The sequence below is a fragment of the Corvus cornix genome, chromosome 1 (genome assembly GCF_000738735.6).
Source record: "Corvus cornix cornix isolate S_Up_H32 chromosome 1, ASM73873v5, whole genome shotgun sequence".
Taxonomy (NCBI): domain Eukaryota; kingdom Metazoa; phylum Chordata; class Aves; order Passeriformes; family Corvidae; genus Corvus; species Corvus cornix.
In genome coordinates, this window is record NC_046332.1 from 90332395 (window position 1) to 90350492 (window position 18098).

General features: G+C 39.5%; 1 protein-coding gene across 1 annotated transcript in view; it reads right to left on the reverse strand.

Moving 5' to 3' along the window:
• Positions 1 to 18098, reverse strand: part of ST6GAL2 (ST6 beta-galactoside alpha-2,6-sialyltransferase 2) — a 148898-nt gene that overhangs the window by 100608 nt on the left and 30192 nt on the right. Inside the window, exon 2 of the mRNA XM_010394279.4 lies at positions 9623 to 9688. The gene's annotated coding sequence lies outside the window, so the exon portion shown is untranslated. The remainder of the gene's footprint in view (positions 1 to 9622; positions 9689 to 18098) is intronic.

An 18098-nucleotide genomic window follows, 5' to 3' on the forward strand; every position in this document is an offset into this window, starting at 1 on the left:
TACAACTGCCTGAAAGGAAGTGATAGACTGGTGGGGGTCAGTCTCCTCTCCCAAGTAACAAGTGACAGGACAAGAGGAAATGCTCCCAGGATGTGCCAGGAAAGGTTTAGATCGGAAATTGTGATAGCATTCTTCACTGAAAGGGTTAGTAAACATTGGAACAGACTGCCCAGGGGAGTGGTGGAGTCACCATCCCTGGTAGTATTTAGAAGATATATAGATTTAGCACTTAGGGACATGGTTTAGTGGTGGGCTTGGCAAGGGTCAATGGTTGGGCTCTGTGATCGATTCTATGATTCTGAGTACCAGGGAGTTGCTAGAATATGGAATTGTAGGAAGCATTTCTCACACTGTGACACTATAGTACCTTTCCATATTTGCTTTTGTCGGTCTCATGGTAATATCCAGGGACTTCTTGCTGCTATACAGATTCTTAGAAAGGCGTATGATTCTCAGTAGGAGTAATGGAAGTGACAGTGACAGAGCAAATTACAAAGGTAAAAGAAAACCCTGCACAGGAAGATTGTGTTACTGAATTAGGCATATTATCTATTATCATTAAAATAACTATAATTTATTCAATCGTATTGTGACCAAGACCTGGCTAACTTGAAAGTAAAGTATGATGATACACAGAAAATGTGATTTTATGATGTCTTCTCTGTGACCTGAGTGAGTTTTGATAATTCCAGATAATTCCTAATGGATGCTGAAATAAACCTAAAACCAGAGTTCTTTTCTCACAGCATTCCCTCACAGCCACATTACACCTGTGTTTCTAGAAGAGATCAGTGAGTTTTAGTATCCACCAAGAAACAGTTGATTTTTTTTTGCTTTTGGAGAGTGAATGTTGAATGTATGCCTGATACCAGCAGAAAAAGTGAGTAGGACAAAGAATGGCACCCAAAATTCCCTTTTGTTTCTCAAACATGGGCTGAATGAACAAACATAGTTTGCAGCTTAGCCTGCAACCCAAGCGGTTTTGCTTAGGGATTTCTCCCTAAGATGTGTGCAAGATCATAATTAATTCCTTTTAAATTTGCCTCAAAACAAATTTCCCCAAGAAAAACATATGGATTACCTTTCAGGGCCTTCAGCACCTGTTTTGCTTTAAATTTTGATTTTAAACTTTCTCTTAAATCCTTCTTCCTGCCACTCCAAAGGAGCTTTTTCTGCTCACCTATTGCCTGCATCCTCACAATTCTGACACATGCCATGTCTCCTATCAAAGCTGCTGGGCTGTAACCAGCACAAACCAGCCCTCATACCTTAGTGGGCTTCAGAGCACCACAAAACTCGGTCACTGTCATAACTGGCTGCTAGACCCTCCTCTGAAGGTTGGGAGTTAGTCTTGTGCGTCTGCCTTGCTGTCCAACTCTATGCTTGTGAGTTGGCATTTGTCTGGAGAGTAGGCTGGCCTTAGAACTGATTACTTGCTTCACTGATTTCTTCGAATCTTTACATTTAAATATCTTTCTTTCTTTTCTTTTTTTTTTCCTTTATTCTGGCTCAGTAAGTCCAATCCATCTCCCTGTTAGCACCAGCAATCAGACTTGCCCTTAACTTTCTCTTTCCTCTGCTCCACAGGTGTGGGAATGCAAGCACAGCCAGGCAGGGGCAAATCTGATAAAAGAGATGGGCACCCAAGAACTGTAGGTGGAATTAAGGCAGCTGCCCCAAAACATTGACCCAGAAGCTCTGCTGATTTTCACCTTCCCTCCTCAAGCCTGTGCCTCCTGGGAGGTATCAAACATGTGAATCTCCTCCTGTTTTCACATTTACCATTCAACCAGTTTCTGTGCAAACTGTGGTTATGGCTGCTACTTTCCCTCCAAATGTAATGGCAAAATTAGAAGCCTCCACCTCTTCCCTCTTGTATATCCCACTTGGTCAGGATGCTTGCCCAGAAGTGGCAAAATCAGGCCACTTATCTTCTCTACCTGAGACCATCCATACTTGCAGACTATTTCTGCAGTACTGTAGTTAGGTGTGCCATCAGTGAGAAGGGCAAACTGCTTCCCAGGGCCTGCTTTGAAACCCTCCTCTGTGTTCTGTTCATGTCTCTGAGATGCAGAGGCTGTGCCTTTCCCATGGCAGTAGCTCAGTGTGCTGGGTCCTGCATAGGTGTGTGGCATCCTACCTCCCTGAGCAGCTTGGCAGCCTCATGTTCCCTGGCACAGCACAGGCTGTCCTGGGGCTCAGCACGTGCTTTGCAGGGTGGGCTGTCCCGGACCTGTACATAGCAATGCACTCTCTTGAGGTGCCCAAAACCTCTATAGGCAAAAAGAAGGGAGCTGCAAAGGACCAGTCTGACCAATTTTAACACTGATACCTGATGGTCTGAATCACCAGAAGCTAATTCTTGCTATTGGGTGAAATTATCACAAATTAATATTTCAAATTGAGCCAACCAACTTCGTGATTTGACAGCATTACTGTGTTCTCTGCAAACTGGATATCTTGTGGAACTACGGCATGGGTGGAATCATGCCTCTCCCCATTCCCCAACTGTTTTCCTTTTGGGAATATTATAATTTCTCTGCCTTCTTCACCATCCCTGCAATTTCTCAGCAATCATTTCTGGGACAACTTGGTGTTGTTTTACCTGGTTTTGTATGTTTGGTTTTTGGTTTGGGTTTTTTGTTGTTTAATCCTCACTTGAAAAGTCTTCTTCTTTCCAATAGACCAGAGCGAGGACTTTTAGCCATTCTTATTGAAAGGCAAATTGAGTAAAAAAAGTGGAGAGGTTTTCTCCCCCACCTTCAATAATGAAATATCACCAAGGAACTCTGGATGCAGAAAACATTAAATAAAAGGATCACTTTCAAAAGCACCAAACATAGCCTATTGAAGGCTTCAGTTAAGTACTTAATCGTAAGGAGAAGTAATCTTCTTTGCTCTGAAGGATCACAGCCTTCCTCTGTAAAGGAAGGGCCTGGCCCAAGGTGTGTTGCTGTGACAAGCAACAAAGGTGAAAATGAGTGATTATTTTAACAGCTTCTCCCAATACAATCTGCATCTACCTCTGCCTTTCTACTTGCATTTCATGCGAGAAATACTTCAATGCCGTGCCTGTGAGTGAAAGGCTTGTTTCAGAAAGTACATCTAGTCACTGCTGCCAGCAGAAATAATAAAGGTGACAGGCTTTCCCATATGAAGACACACTCCTGTCATGTTTTTATAATCATTGCTCTATTTTAAAAGGAAAAATCCTCCTCCTCCCACTCAGCATGTCTGCAGGACCAGATGCTTGTATTAAAAGCTGCATTACTCATTTAGGCTTTTTCCTCATCTCTTCTAACACAAAACCTACAGAACTCTGAATTTAGAAAAACAAAATGCTGTAGTAAATTAAAAAATACCTTTTATTCTTCTCATTAAAATCCACATTGGACCCCTGCATTCACAGTCCATTCAGAGCCCAGGAAGAGTGAGACTCCTGCATGGGGCCACACAGCCATGGGGAAGCAGCTTCTTAGGCTGAATAGAGGAGTCGGTTCCTGATGGGCCCTTAATGTCACTGTGCCTAATCTTTCCATGGTGGTTTTCCTGTCCAGATACACATGGGAGAGGTAACCCTAGGAAGAAGTACTACAATCCTGCCCTTGCCCTACATGCTCTTTGCTGATCATCAGAGGCAATCTCTGCTCTTTTTTCTCTCCTGATTCTTCTAGTGTAGACTCAAAGCTGGCTGTATTGGTGGAGGCATTGCCATCGCTTCAGGGATCTTAGGTCTGGCTCTGCACAGGTGGAGGCAGAATTCCTTGCCATGACTTTTATTACTATTATTGCTATGAAACACAGATTATTTAGTTTATTTTTCTGGCAGAGCTCTGCCAAAGCAGCACAGGTCTGCCATCCAGCTCCTAATTTCTGTGGTCAACAGATGCCCTTGCTGCATGTCCTAGTACTTGCTAATCTTTCAGTCATTACTTCTTTATTTATTTGTTTTTAGCCCCAGGGTGGAGGTATGTAAGAATAATCAGATATTCTCTTGTGATGGAAGCTGTTCCTGCAGGAAGGTGAACTTCTTTCTTAGAATGCTGGTCATTGAAAAATAGGCTGGAAGGGGGATTTGTAGTGAAGGCAAGGTGTTCCCCATCTCCATTTCATGAAGCTTTATCTGTGTGTATGAGAGAGGCTGGACCAGCCCCTTCCTCTGTGCTGGTGCAACTGAGAGTAGCAGGAGGTCAGCCCACATTTTCCTTGGCTGAAATGGGCTCTGCCACAGCATTAGCAAGGTGGAACAAGTTTTGAACTCCCTCCTGTCTCCTTCAGCATCGCCCACTGCTCTCAGACTGCAGAGAAGCCAGGAAAAAGGCCAGAGCCATGGAGAGGCAGGGACAAAGGAGCAGGGCTTTCCTGCAAGTTTCTGTTCCTACCTCCCCATGGACTGAAATAATTCACAGGGAAATTCATGATTTTGTACATTTACATCTCCATGAAGTATTCTTCAGAAATCAGTTCTGATTAAAAAATACAAAGAACTACTTGTATTAAGTGCTAAAGAAATACTTTATTACTGCTGACATACAGATAATTGAAGCTATTTGAAATGTATAGCATATTTTAAATAAAAGCACCACTGGTTACATGAAATATCTCCTGTTCCCCACACAGCCTCCCCTGTACTTGAGATGACAATGTGGTGGTTTCAAAAGCATGTCTCTGTCTTTTCCTGTCCTGAGAATACCTGAAAACAGAAGTTTTTCCTTGTAAGGAACAGGGTCAGATTGCTTCTTGGCTGCCTACATTTCCTATTAACACATAAATAGGCCCAAGTCCAGACAGTTTATCTGCACTCAGAATCCTACATCTTGATCAGTTCCACTCTATTTTAAAATTATCAACATTTTTACTCTGTTTTGTGCAAAATTGTAAGATTTTACTTGGCTGACACCTACTAGAGTACAGTTCTATTTCTGATGTTCAGTCTGCTCTATGACATCACCTTCAAAGCAAATAGGAAAAAAAGGTTACTCCCTTGAGCAGGAGGTACAAGCAGTATGAAATAAATAAGACAAGTTAACCAGGTTTTGATTTGCCAAGCTATAAGGATAGAAAATCTCAGTGTCTGTCTGTCTGCCTGTCTATCCAGTCATCTCACTTTCAGTGTTTTGACACACTTGGACTTTACTTTGTTAAACCAAACACAGATCAGTGTTACAAATTTAAATATTAGGAAATGAATATAAGGAACTTAAATAAAGGGAATGCTACACAGATTGAGCTGAAAAAAAAAAAAAAAGGCAGATGAAAAACGGTGAGGTTAAGTGCAAAAAAAAGTATCAAAAATAATTTCAAAGGAGATGTTTTAAAATTGCCATGACAGCAGCCTTTCAGCTCTGGGCTGAAGAAACAGGGAAGTTACTAATGATGCTCCCGATACTTCTGCTTCTACAGTCTAGAGTTCTGGCTTCGACTTCAAAGGCAATGATGCTCACTCCTTCTTTTTGCAGTATAAACTTCTATTCATGCTCAGTCTACAAAGCAACAGGTAGCTATGCTCTTTCAAGTGTACCAGAAGATATGCAAAGGAGAACTTCCCACTGAGATGAACTCAGCTCAAAGTCATCTGCCCAGGCCATGGAAGGCTCTTTTCTGGATCTCTGTGCAGCTGCTGTTACAAAGCTGATTGTTAGAGCTGTGGCTAGGAACACACTGATGTGCTCCCAGCAAGCCGTCAGTTTAGCTGGTGCAAATGGCTGAATCTCCCTGACATCAGTGGAGATTCAAACATTTATCCCAGCACAGGAGTTGAGCTAACAAATTCGTTCCTCTCCAAGGACCGTGTGGGGTGTCTGGTCCAATCAAATATGCACTAACCTTAAGCTCCCTCATTGCAGCAATTATAGAGGTGAAAATATCTTACCCAGCAACAGTAGCAGAGTAACGTAGGCGTCAGCATCAGGCCTGAACTCAAAGTTGGCTCAGGGCTGCTGAGTCTGTGCCTGCCTTTGACTGCTCCATGACCCCGGGTGGCTTCTGTGAGAGCATTTGGCCACCAGGTAATGGTGCTGCATGCCTATTTTATACTTGAAAGACCATATTTATGCATTCAATGGAGATGAAGTAAGGAGTGAAATTTGTGAAAAACATCTTTTTTGCTGAACTTCTGTTATTCCATGAGTAAAATTACTGTAAAATTGCAGTATTTTTGGAAAATTGTCTCCCACTCAAAAACCTCTGAATATTTCTTTCTTTGCAGTTTTGTGTGAGATGTTTTCATGGAAACTTTTGAAGCAGATAGTCATTTCTGGCTGTATTTTTATTCCACTTGGGCAATTATTGATCACATGGTCTAGCTTACAGTTCTCTGATTCTCTTGCATTAAGAATGGCAGGTGAAACCATGCTGACTTTGTTTTCCATGAGGGTATGTTATATTGTGAATCCTTCTGCTAGATAACTAGGTGGTAATTAAATCACCCGTCTTTAATAGTTGAAGCAAAAGTGGGACATGACTGCTGTGATTCACAATTAACTGTATATTTCCTTTTCAATACCAATGCACACTATGCTAGGTGAGGATTTGATATGTCACATCTATAACATGTATAGACCTTTCCTTGGTCTAGAGGCATCTGCATTTTCCCATCTGTGTCTGTGTGTGCTGCCCACTCCAATATTTTTACCACCCACCTTGCCTTGATCTGACAAGGCTGCCTTTCCCTTACACTGCTTTCAGTACCCTCTTCTTTGTGTGCCAAGTTCTTTGCACTTAGGACCAAGAGTAACTTTTCACTGAGCATGAGTGAGCACCTCTCATGACACAGAGGAGTAATTGCTGTACCAGGATTTGCTGCATTGTCGGGAAAGGAGAGAAATCCTTCATTTTCAGACGGTTATAGATATCAAAGGCTGCACAGACAGGTGCAGAGGAAGCAGATGTAACATCAGATGCCTACCTTTCTGTGAAAATGTCCCAGAAATGCCAAAAACTGTAGGGTGTAGGCACACATTGCAAAGAAATCCTTGGATACATATGACTATGTATAACAAGCTGCTTGGGACTACGGTTCCTGTTGAGTTCAGAGGTTGGAAAGTGCCACTCCTTGCTAAACTGCTACCAGAGAAGATCTTTCAGGTCTCCATCAGGGGTTCCACGCAAAGCAAGAGGTATTTCAGATTGATCTTGTGTGGCAACATGGCTCTGGGAGCTGAGAGATGCAGGTATGAGCTGCTTCCCTGGGATGCTCCAGTATTTCACATCTCTGCTAGAAATAGTGATTCATTTTATGTTTTTTTATGACTCCAAGCATATTGAAGACAAGCCACTGTGCACGCAAACTAAAACACACTGGAATGAACCTGGACCCTTTGGCACATTATTGGTGTGTGCTGAAAGTGTGAAGTTTGAAGACCATTTTCTCTTTTATTCAGATATAGTAAGTGTTGAATACAACCTCCATCAGCAGGGAACGAAAAAAGTCTACAACAGCGGAGCTAACAGCCCAGGACACTCATGTGGGAGTTAGGAAGCTCATATCCAAATCCGTGGTCTAAATCAGGCAGAGGAGGGATCCCACATATTCACTGATGGTTTAGACTATCAGGTTACTGTTGAGCACCTCCTGTTTCCAAACAGAACTGTTCCAGTTCCTTATGGTAATGCCAAGATACATGCACCCACGTAAGAACGAAACATGCACATACACGCAGATCTGATGGCTTTAAAGATGACTTAAAATGTGGAAGAAAAGCATTCAGCAACTGTCAATCGCTCAGCATCCTTCATCTGAACAGTAACATCAGATTTCATTAAAAGCAGGCTGTTGACTATGTAGAATGGAGGCTATAGGATCTTCCTTGGCCTAACTCAGAGCATGCCAGCAAGGAAGTGTTTGCTTGCAGTCAGAACACTGAATACACTGGCTGATGAAACTAAAAGGTGCTACATTTTCTCTTCATGCTCTTGGTCTTCAGAATCCAAATGCATGGTTTTCATACTAAAAAAATACTTTCACATCCAACTGATGTTGATTAATTTCCTATAATACTTAATATTGTATTACATGCTAGATTTTCTTGGAATAGATGTATATTTAATCTCCTTTCTTTTGCAGAGCTTGAATTTTTACTTTCCTCCCTTTTCATCCTTGCAAGAATATATTTTACTCTTTCTGACTTCTCCCCATCCTACTTCATAGATAAAAGGACCAATTTTTGGAGGTAGTGCACTGCCTAGAAAGTATTTTTTGTGTCAATAAATTACTTGTTCCTTCTCAAAGAACATTTCTATATCTCTTACTGACCTCTTGCTCCTGGTGTGCTTGAAACATTTATTGGTTCTCTCACCATTCCCCCACTCTATGATCTTTGGGATTTTCCACTTGATTTCTCATGTTCTTCATTTTATTCTTACCATCTTTGTAGTCTATGGCCAGACATTGCTGCTGTTATGGCCAATAGATGAGGTCACCAGCTGCATGTCTATATTTGGCAGAATTGATATATATGTCTCTATTTTTTCTATAATAATATCACTTAGAGACTGGAGCTCAAAACTGCTGCCATAATTTCACCTCCAGTCCTTGCCCTGAATAAGGCAGAATCTGAATAGGCAAAGACTGGCACCATATGCACGAAATTTAAATTTGCTTTGCTTTGCTTTACTGGAGTGATTTTCAGTCTAAGCATGAAGGAAAATCAGATAAATATTTATCAAATTGATTCTTATCTGAAACAAAACATATGCTTATCTATTTGTCAACAGGAGCACAGTAATATAAACAGCATGATGGCACACACTAGTATGAGATCCAGCTCAGGAAATGTTTGATTTCAAATATTTATGGAAAAGTACTATTGAATCTTGGCAAATATGGCATATCTTAAATCCTAACCGTACAAATATTCTCCCAAGGATGAGTCTTCAAGAGGAAGAAAATGCACATAACTACATCAGATATTCGAAATGAGAAGTCTGGCTTTTTCTTGCTTGGCCTGCAGTAAAGAGAAGCTAATAGTAATTTTGTAGAAGTGCTTCAAATCACAAAGTATTTCTGTTGCTAATGATTTCAGTAGTATTATATTTGTTATAAGCAATTCATTAACACTGCCTTTTCCCATCTTATCATAAACTTTCTGACAATGAAATAGCTGAATGTTGCTCTTGAAAAAGGAATAAAAGAAGAGAATTGATCAAAGGTTATCACAATGTTAAAACTAAAAAGATACAAAAAGCTCTGGTTTAATACCAGGAAATGACATATGTTTTGCTTGTTTTACTCTCTGGAGTGCTTCAAGAGAATTAGCAGCCAAACATTGCCAAAGCCAACAAGACCAGCAAGAACAATGTCCATATTTAGGGGACTTTGTGGAAAATACAGGAAGGTTTGAAAATCCTGATAAAACTGACCCAGAGGCCAGCACCCACTCCTTGGTTTTGCTGCCAGGATCCTGGGAGACTCCACTCATTCCAGTGATATTTTTCAAGTCTGAAGGAGACAACAAAGACAAGTTCACCCCTCTAACAGACAGCCCTGTGTGTGCTGCTGCTGTAGTCTGGCAGAACACTTTCACCAGCAGGTTTTCCACACTGAAAAATCCCACAGTGTTTTCTATTCACTACACTGTGGTGTCAGTAAGAGAACAGCAGGGTTACACAGCCACCCACTTACCCTGCTCCTCTGTGTCCTGGGAAGCCAAGATGCCCTCCACCATTTGAAAGGTAACTGGAAACTGACCTAGAAGAAAATGATAAAAAATGCAGTTTAACCACTGCACAAAATCATGCAAAAAATATAAAAAGTACTACTTGTCTGGCTATAATTTTAATGAAATACAAGATGGTGAGTTTGTACAGCTATTTTCATGTACTGGAAAATGGTTTTCATTGTTTTCAAGTGTTGGTGGTTCAAAAGGGGAAAATGCTAATATTCATGAATTGTTACAGAGAAAAAATATTCTGGGGGATTTTGATTGAGTGATATGCTGGAAACCAGAGGCATAATGAAGAATGTTCGTAAACAATAATGCACTAGGATAATAAATTGCATAAAGAAACTAATAGGTTTTAAACTCTGAGAAGGCACATGAAGGGTCATAGCTATGTGCAGTTTAGAGAGTTTAGGGTTTACAGAGAAGGGTATGAATAACAATTTGAAAATACTGTTTATCTTATAATCATCTCAAAAAAAAAAAACCCGCAAAAGAACTGCCTGTCTAGTTTAATCTAGCCTTTTTTCTAGAACATCTGAGCAAGCCTGTCACTACAGGTAGTGAGTATTCACTGTGGTTTTCATGTACAACTGAATGTTCAAAGACCTGAAGCAAGAAGTTATCGGTTCCATTTTACAGCAAGGGGGAATAAGAGAAAGAAATCGAGTTTGTACAATAGAAAGAGGAATGGATAACTAAAAGGATTTTTACCCTGTTTTTCTAAGGAAACTAGACTTATCCTACTATGCTTCCTGTGCTCTTTGGTGTCTGTGAGACGGACATATAACTTTAGAATGTGTTGATTAATTTCAACTTAATGGGCAGAAAGGTAGAATTATCAAATGTATTGAGTTTCTACTATTGCCAGAGATAGAGCATTTGAACTCCCTGTGAGTTATCCCACCACTACTAGACACCAGGAATGCATACCCAATAGGGAGAGTATGGATGAAAGTTAGAGGCAACCATTCAGTGCAAACAAGTTCTTTTGTTCTCAGTGCTTCTGGGAAGTGTGACAATTCTTTTGTTAACTTGAAGCAAAAAGATGGCTCTGTCTCAAAGTGGAATCCAAAATGGATACAAGCTCACTGGTTAGCAAGAAAACCACAGAGACGGTTCAAGGCTTATAATTTCCATTTGCACTAATTGGGTTGGTCTTTTAGGACAACCAGTTTTGTTTCCCGGAAATTCTGGGGATAAGCGGATGATGGAGAAATAGAGAAAGTGGACTGGTCTATATTCAGGCTGAAAGAGGAAGGTGAAAAACAGGATCATGGAAATAGTGGGAACAGCATGAAAGTGTGACGTATGGCTATTTCACAGAGACACACCTGAAGGGATTAAAACAAAGATGATCATACCTAAAGGAGCACCAGTCAGCAGTGGTGGACAGCAGTGAAATTTAGGAACTCTGCCACACTATATTAAAAAGTTTTTATGCCTACTCTATGTTTCCTTATGAAGAAAGTACTAAAACTGATGCTGAGATGCAGCAGCAAAGACCTTTAAAAGTGACAAGTTTTAAATGCAAAATAGCACATCACTTGGGGTTGTCCTAGTAGCTATCAGAAAGGGACCTTCCTGGGCAAATATCCTGTGTCTTTCCTCCTCCACACTGATGGGAATTATGTTTTGACAGGTTCAGAATTCAGAGGAACAAGATGAGGAGTACCTGACCAGATGACAGCCACCATCCAAATGGAGCAGCAGGAAAGGAAAATTACATGGTGCCCATTAGAAGAGGAGAAATAGCTCTAGTGCTGCCACAAAAAGACCTCCCAACGACAGCTCAGTTGATAGGTGCCACTTCTCAACAGCAGGTCACCGAACTTTCAAAATTTGTCCCAGACAGAGGGTAAGAAGAAGAAATCCAGCGTGGAGGCTGGTCTACCTGAGGTACACATAGGACTTACAGACAGCAGTACTTCTCTGAAGGATAAGGTTAAATTTTCTACGACAATTGTAAGAGGAGCAAATAACAACACAGCTGAACTATAAAACTTATCAAAGTCACTATCAAAAAAGGGGAAATGAATGATCTGTTTTTGTAAATCAAAGTTGAGCTTCATTGCTTTTTTACCTTCAAGAGATCATTAGTTGCTATGGAGAGCTTCTACACAAATATGAGGTTGTACATAGAAGTGAGCACCTATCTTACAAAAAAGTCTGTGAAAACACAAACATACATTTCACAGGAGATCAGAAAGAATTGTTAATTTAGGTGAATAATGACTGCTATGTATATGTAGTGCAGCTTTAAGAAAAATAAAGGGTATGATTTATTAAAATGTGACAGTTGCAGATAATAGATTTGATTTGCAAGGTAAGGCTGCCATTGATATAACTTTTTGTCATTTATCACAACTGCAATAAAACAATGTATAACACAAACAGTGTTTTAAAAAATAAATGCATCAGCTTTAGTAAAAGTATTAATTACTATTTTGTGCCTGACACCAGAACAATCTGATTATCCATTTTTTCAAGACTCAAAGACATGTTTTTAATAAATCATCAAAAAGCACACTCTTAGTTTAGAGAAATAACCCTCTAAGCAGGGAATTATCCGGGGTGTTTCTTCATTTTCCATTACCACGGTACTCTTTCTGATTTCCATCTTGATTAGTTGGAGCTGAGATTATTGTTATCATGAAGTCTTTTCAGCTCTTCCTGGAAGGCAAGTGTGTGGAATATTGTATTTCCATCACCTTATGGTAAAAACTGTGTATAATTTGGGTCTGGAACCTCAACAGAACAATTACATTTGTAAGCAAAGAATCGTGTAAGGTTTTACAGATAAATCGAATAATGACTGGATGAGAGCTCTTTCTGGAATGTTAATCATTTTCGTAGTCACTAATATGATAAATTGATGAAGGGTAAAGGTTGCACACATAACTAACATTACTTACTTATGAGTTAGGAACAGTTTAATTCAAAAAAGCTCAGAATACCTCTTTTTAACCAGTAGATGATAGCAATCCCCTTGATTTTCTAAAGGTCATCTGTAGATAGCACAGACAGAAATGAAGAGACAAGATCGCACAGATGGCGTATAGTTCAGATATAGTTCTCCCTTCAAAATCAAATAACCAAAATATTTCTTGCCCCTTAATTTGTTTCCAGATACAACCTGAACAACTCTGCAAAGAATATATTTCTCCATCAGTCAGTCTGCTTGGTGATATTGTAACCAAAACATTGCCTAAACTGGAACTGTGTGAGACTGACATTTTTCATTGTGGGTGTATTCTGCCTATTTTCAAATACTCCTTTGCATATTCTCAGTTTTGCTTTGGAGTTCAAATTCATTAAATATGATTTCCTGAGCATGGCCTAAACCCATAATGAGTTTTGGTGAGATGATCCTGTGTTTTCTATGCATTTGCTCACACAAGCAGCTTCTGCTGAATCACAGCTTCCCTGTTTACATTACCAAGCAGCCTTTTGTGCGCGCATTCTCTCAGGGTCTCACCTACTTCACATGGTGAAGCAATTGATAACTGAGGATAATGGTGATGATGGGTGACTGTAAGAATAACTGCACCTGTTGGACAGAAGGTCTTTTTAGCCTGATGTTTCAATAGTGGCCAGGAGTGGATGCTTAGAAAGAACATAGAAGTATAAGCAGATCCTTCTCCAAGCACTGGGACCCTGAGCTGATGACATTTGCAGAGAACACAAAGTATTTTTAATTAGTCCAGACTGGAAACAGAATTGGAGCATTTTAGAAGGACCTTGGGAAAGGGGGAGATGAGGGAATGTCATGACATATGACACGCTGCTGTTCTCAAATGTCAGGTAAGGGGCACTGAAGGTGACCACTTGACACCTGAGCCACTGGGACTGGCTGCTGGGTTATACATTAGGTATAATTACAAGAGTAAGACACATGGACATCAATATGGAAAATCTCAAAAGGTTTATCCTATCAAAAAGGAATGCCAAATGGCAGGATGTGATAACATGATAACAAAGCCAAGAATGCAGGGAGGTTTATTTCATTTAAGTGAATTATAAGAGTCAGATCTGGTGAATATAATTAATAAAGTCACCTGACTTGTAAGTTTATTGAGATTTCTGAATCTATCCATTCATCATATTTCTATGTTTGTTTCAAGTATTTTGCATAGCAGTAGCACAAACTTTGAACTTATTCTGTAATGAAATCCACTGAAGTTACAATGGGCCAATGTGCTCAATGGGATCCTGGCGGCCCAACAGTTATGGAGATGGTAGTACACAGAAAAAATGTAGTGAAGTTCTATAGCACTCTAAAATAGTTCAAATCCCATATATTTTCAAAACTAAAAGATAAAAGGTGACTAATGAAATTAATTTTAAATTAAGTGAGATTTTTTCCTATACACGTGTCAAAATAATGTAATGGTCTCAGTACTGTCAAATATTACTGTAAAATAAATATATAAAGTGACACTGAATGATCTGAATTGTTGTCCTCTTCTTCATGACAGCTTTCTCCAAATCTAATTTGCACTTGGATTGTACTTTGCACCACAAGAGCAGTTGCAGTGGTATTCCAAAAGTTGTTTTCAATGAACTCCTGTAATTTCCTAATAAACACTCATATTTGTGGTAATAACAATAGAACTGCTAATTATTTATTTGAAACTTTATTTTTTGTATGTTCCCTCTTTCTAGGTGTGGGGGGATGCAGAGGAAGCATTTTGAGCTGCAGTATTGATACAGCAGGCAAAATACATCACATACTGAAATCTTAGAATCAAACATCATGAGGATTGCATAGTCAGGCTGCTCTGCACCCTGATCTGATCCTTCTCAGATCTGTCTACACAGCTGCTTAACTTTTGCCAATCCAATACATATCAATGATGGAAAATGGTTATTTAGGTAGCACTGAAAGCACTTCCAGTTACTTGAGTAGCATTATCCATCATTGTGACGGCTTGCTTGAAACTTCTGACATTTACATGATTATCCTTGGAGGAGGGACTTTGTTGCTGTTTTTAGAAATATTTTCTCTGTCTCTAGCACCTTATTAACCTGTTTAGAGATTCTTGTACTTCTACTCTTGCTGCAAAACAGAATTCACAAATGCTGTGGTGCCTCACACAGGAGTTGATTAGGGATTCTCTTTGAGTTTGCCCAACCTAAAATACTTAATATAACTAAAAAGGAGGATAAAAATAGATTTTGAGTCCTCAAAATGAATTAAAAAGAATATGAATACCTACTGGGGTGACCAGGGACTTGGTTAGCAACAGAAAGTATGTGTGTACCAGCATAATAGACATTGTTTTTTTCTAGAATAGGCATAGGTACAGTCATATAGAAGTTGCCTTACACCAGAGAAAATACTTCCATGTGGAAAAATCAGAAAAATAAAAAGGAAAAGAAAAATAAACTGGTAAACAATAGCCTTAATGCTAATGCAACAGTGTTTTTACAAAATGGTTTATTATTCAAGACCCTTCCACTTCTACCGTGTGTGTTCACTGCAGTCATTCACATCCTTTATTCCCTCTGCCTGGCATAGGGTTCTTCTGCCATGATTTCAGGTCTGCTTACCTCTAATTTATTTAGCTCAAGAGCTAAAAGTAAAGATTTTTTCCTTTTCCTGCTCACTTCTGAAACTGACTAGCTCAGAAAAAAAAAAGTAAAGCATGTTGTTAGATTCCCTTACCACAGATTCAAGTATTCAAGATGCAAAGTCTTTTTAATTCAGACTGTGCCATCAAGGCCTTGGGGCAATCAGGAATTAAACATGGAGCTGCAGGCTCCCTGACATGTTTTCCCTGAGTGTACTATAGATTTCACCCTTTGTTACCTTGTCTCCAGCATTACTGCTTGTGCTTCTGTTCAGGCTCCTTTCTGTGACCAGCAGCAGACAATGTGAGCTCTGCTCTATTCAACATCCCATGTGGATTTTGTGCCACATTGCTGACCTTTTATGATACCATATTGTGACAATCTTTTTTCTAGTAAAAAATGCTATCAAAAGAAACTATTTCATCTCCATAATCCCAATGCCTTTTGTATTATTGATGGTGTTCAGGCTATTTCTTGTTAGCCTCAGTCTAAGATAATTCTTTCAAGCTGCTGTGAAGTTGGGTCATTTCACATTTCTTTCTCAAACTTGTCAAATTTTGTAACAGTAATAGGTAGCACTTGAAACACATTTACTTCAAACCCTTCTTCCCGCAGCTTCTTCCTTTCAGTGTTTATCAGCACTCTTAAAAGCATGTCTGATATAAAAAGCTCTTTACTGGGACAGTATTTCAGTTTAATGAGGATTTTTGCAATTTTATGATCATTTTCTGAAGTCTAGGTAGTGCTTCTTTGCACAGTGACTTCTGTAATAGGGCTTCTGAAGTTTTATGGGCTGCATCTGCTCTGACCTATTTCTCTTTCTAAACATATTTATGCAACTTCTCACAAACAAAAACATTTGCTGGTGTATATTTTCCAAGCTGAGAATTTAATTTTTGTGTTATAGCTAGAGTTTCAGAAGAATACACAGCCACTCAGAAGGGCAGGACATGTTTGCTACAGGATGGACTCGAATATTTTTGACTCAGTAAGTGGGAAGGGGCAGCTGCTACTGCCTCCAACACGTTGTTTAACCTCCTGGCTAATTGCTAAAGACTTCTCCCACTCCCTACTTGCCCAGTATCCCTGTGGCAGAGTCCAGCCTTTTCAAGGTTTCAGTTTTTCAAGGTGGGAGTGCCTTGCTTAGTTTGACTCAGTATTGAGCTGCTGCACTTTGTAATTGTAAAAAAGGAAACTGTCATAGCTCTAATAAAAGTCTTTATTCTCAAGCCTCCATAATCATTCTTGTAGTCTGTCCATCAGCTGCCCAGCTGCCTGGACCCAAAAGCTCTTTTACTAGTGCACCCTTTAACCAGTTTACAAGCCATGTCTCTATGTGCACCAACGTTCTAGCCCATGGTGTCTGTAACAAACAAGTGATATTTAGAAGATGATACTATAGCCAACACCAATTAGTTCATGAGGGAAATGAAAAAGCCAATGTTAATATATATTAAGTGTCACCTTCATACTTCACATACTTCACATGACAGGGCTTTAATTGGCTGGAACTGTAACTCCTGCAGTGCCACAAACAGCTAGATGTTGTGTATGATTTGGGGCAGAGTGGTCAATCAGAGAGCAGAAAACATAGTTTATTTGCAGAATGCACTGATTTTCAACTGAGAGATGACACCAAGAAATGAGTGATATTTCAAATGTCAGTAGTAAGCTGGTTTGGGTGCTTCTCTGTAGACATCTTTAAAGACTACATAACACAACTTCAGAGCATGGATCTGGGGAGATACCTACCTCTTCATGAGGTAAATTGATCTGCTTATCAAATTGTATCAAACCCTACTTTTAACATCTCTTACTTTTCTCTGCTTAATTAGCTTGAACCAGAAATTTATTTTCCTTCTGCACAAAAATTGCAAAATGCTTGTGCTGTATCAGATTAGAAATTATTATTAGAAATAAACATTTTAAATCAAATAATTGTTAAAAAGAGGTTTGCAGGTGGCCTAATATGGATGATGGGAAGTCAAGCTAGCAACCTTAGTCATAAGAACAAAATTATTCCTTCCTCCCTCAGTTCAACGACAGCAAAAATCAAGATTTCAGTAGAAGACGACTTGTAGTTCACACAATATTAGGCACATTCTGAGTAAATTTAATTTGCATGGCTACTTTATGTTTGCACAAACCAGTGTGAAACCTGTCCATCATATAAATAATCAAAGGAAATGTAGATATGTTCAGAGCAATTTTGGCTTTGAAGTTCCTTGCAGCAGCAAAGTCTCTGTGAGTCAGCCAGATGTTCCAGAATGAATTATTCAGAAAAGGATTTTCAAGTTAATTCTGTGAAATTAGTTCCTCATATTTTGTATGAAACAAAAAGGTGTTGAGCTTGTGAAGGCAAAAAGAAACCATCCAAACTTTCTATTCTTGGTACACATAGGAAATTAAGTCTGCTTCTTCAATTCGAAACTAACAGATGGGTAGGAAAATATTATGAGTTATTAATATGCCTCCAGCATGCTAAAAGCCACAGAAAAATTTTCAAATGTTACTGGTCCCAGAGAAATGTAAAAGAATCCCTGTGACTGGAAAGCCCAGTAAAAAGTAACTTAGTCCTTCAAGAACACCATAGAATCATAGAATTGTTTAGGTTGGAAAAGATCTTCAAGACCATTGAACCCAGCCCTTAACTCAGCACTGCTGAGTCCAGCATTACACCATGTCCCCAGGTGCCACATCTACGTCTTTTAAATACCTCCAGGGGTGGTGAATGCACCACTTCACTGGGCAGCCTGTTCCAGTGATTGACAATCCTCTCAGTGAATAATTTTTTCCTAATGCCCAATCTAAACCTCCTCTGATGTAACTTGGGGCCATTTCGTCTTGTCTTAATGCTTGGCGTTT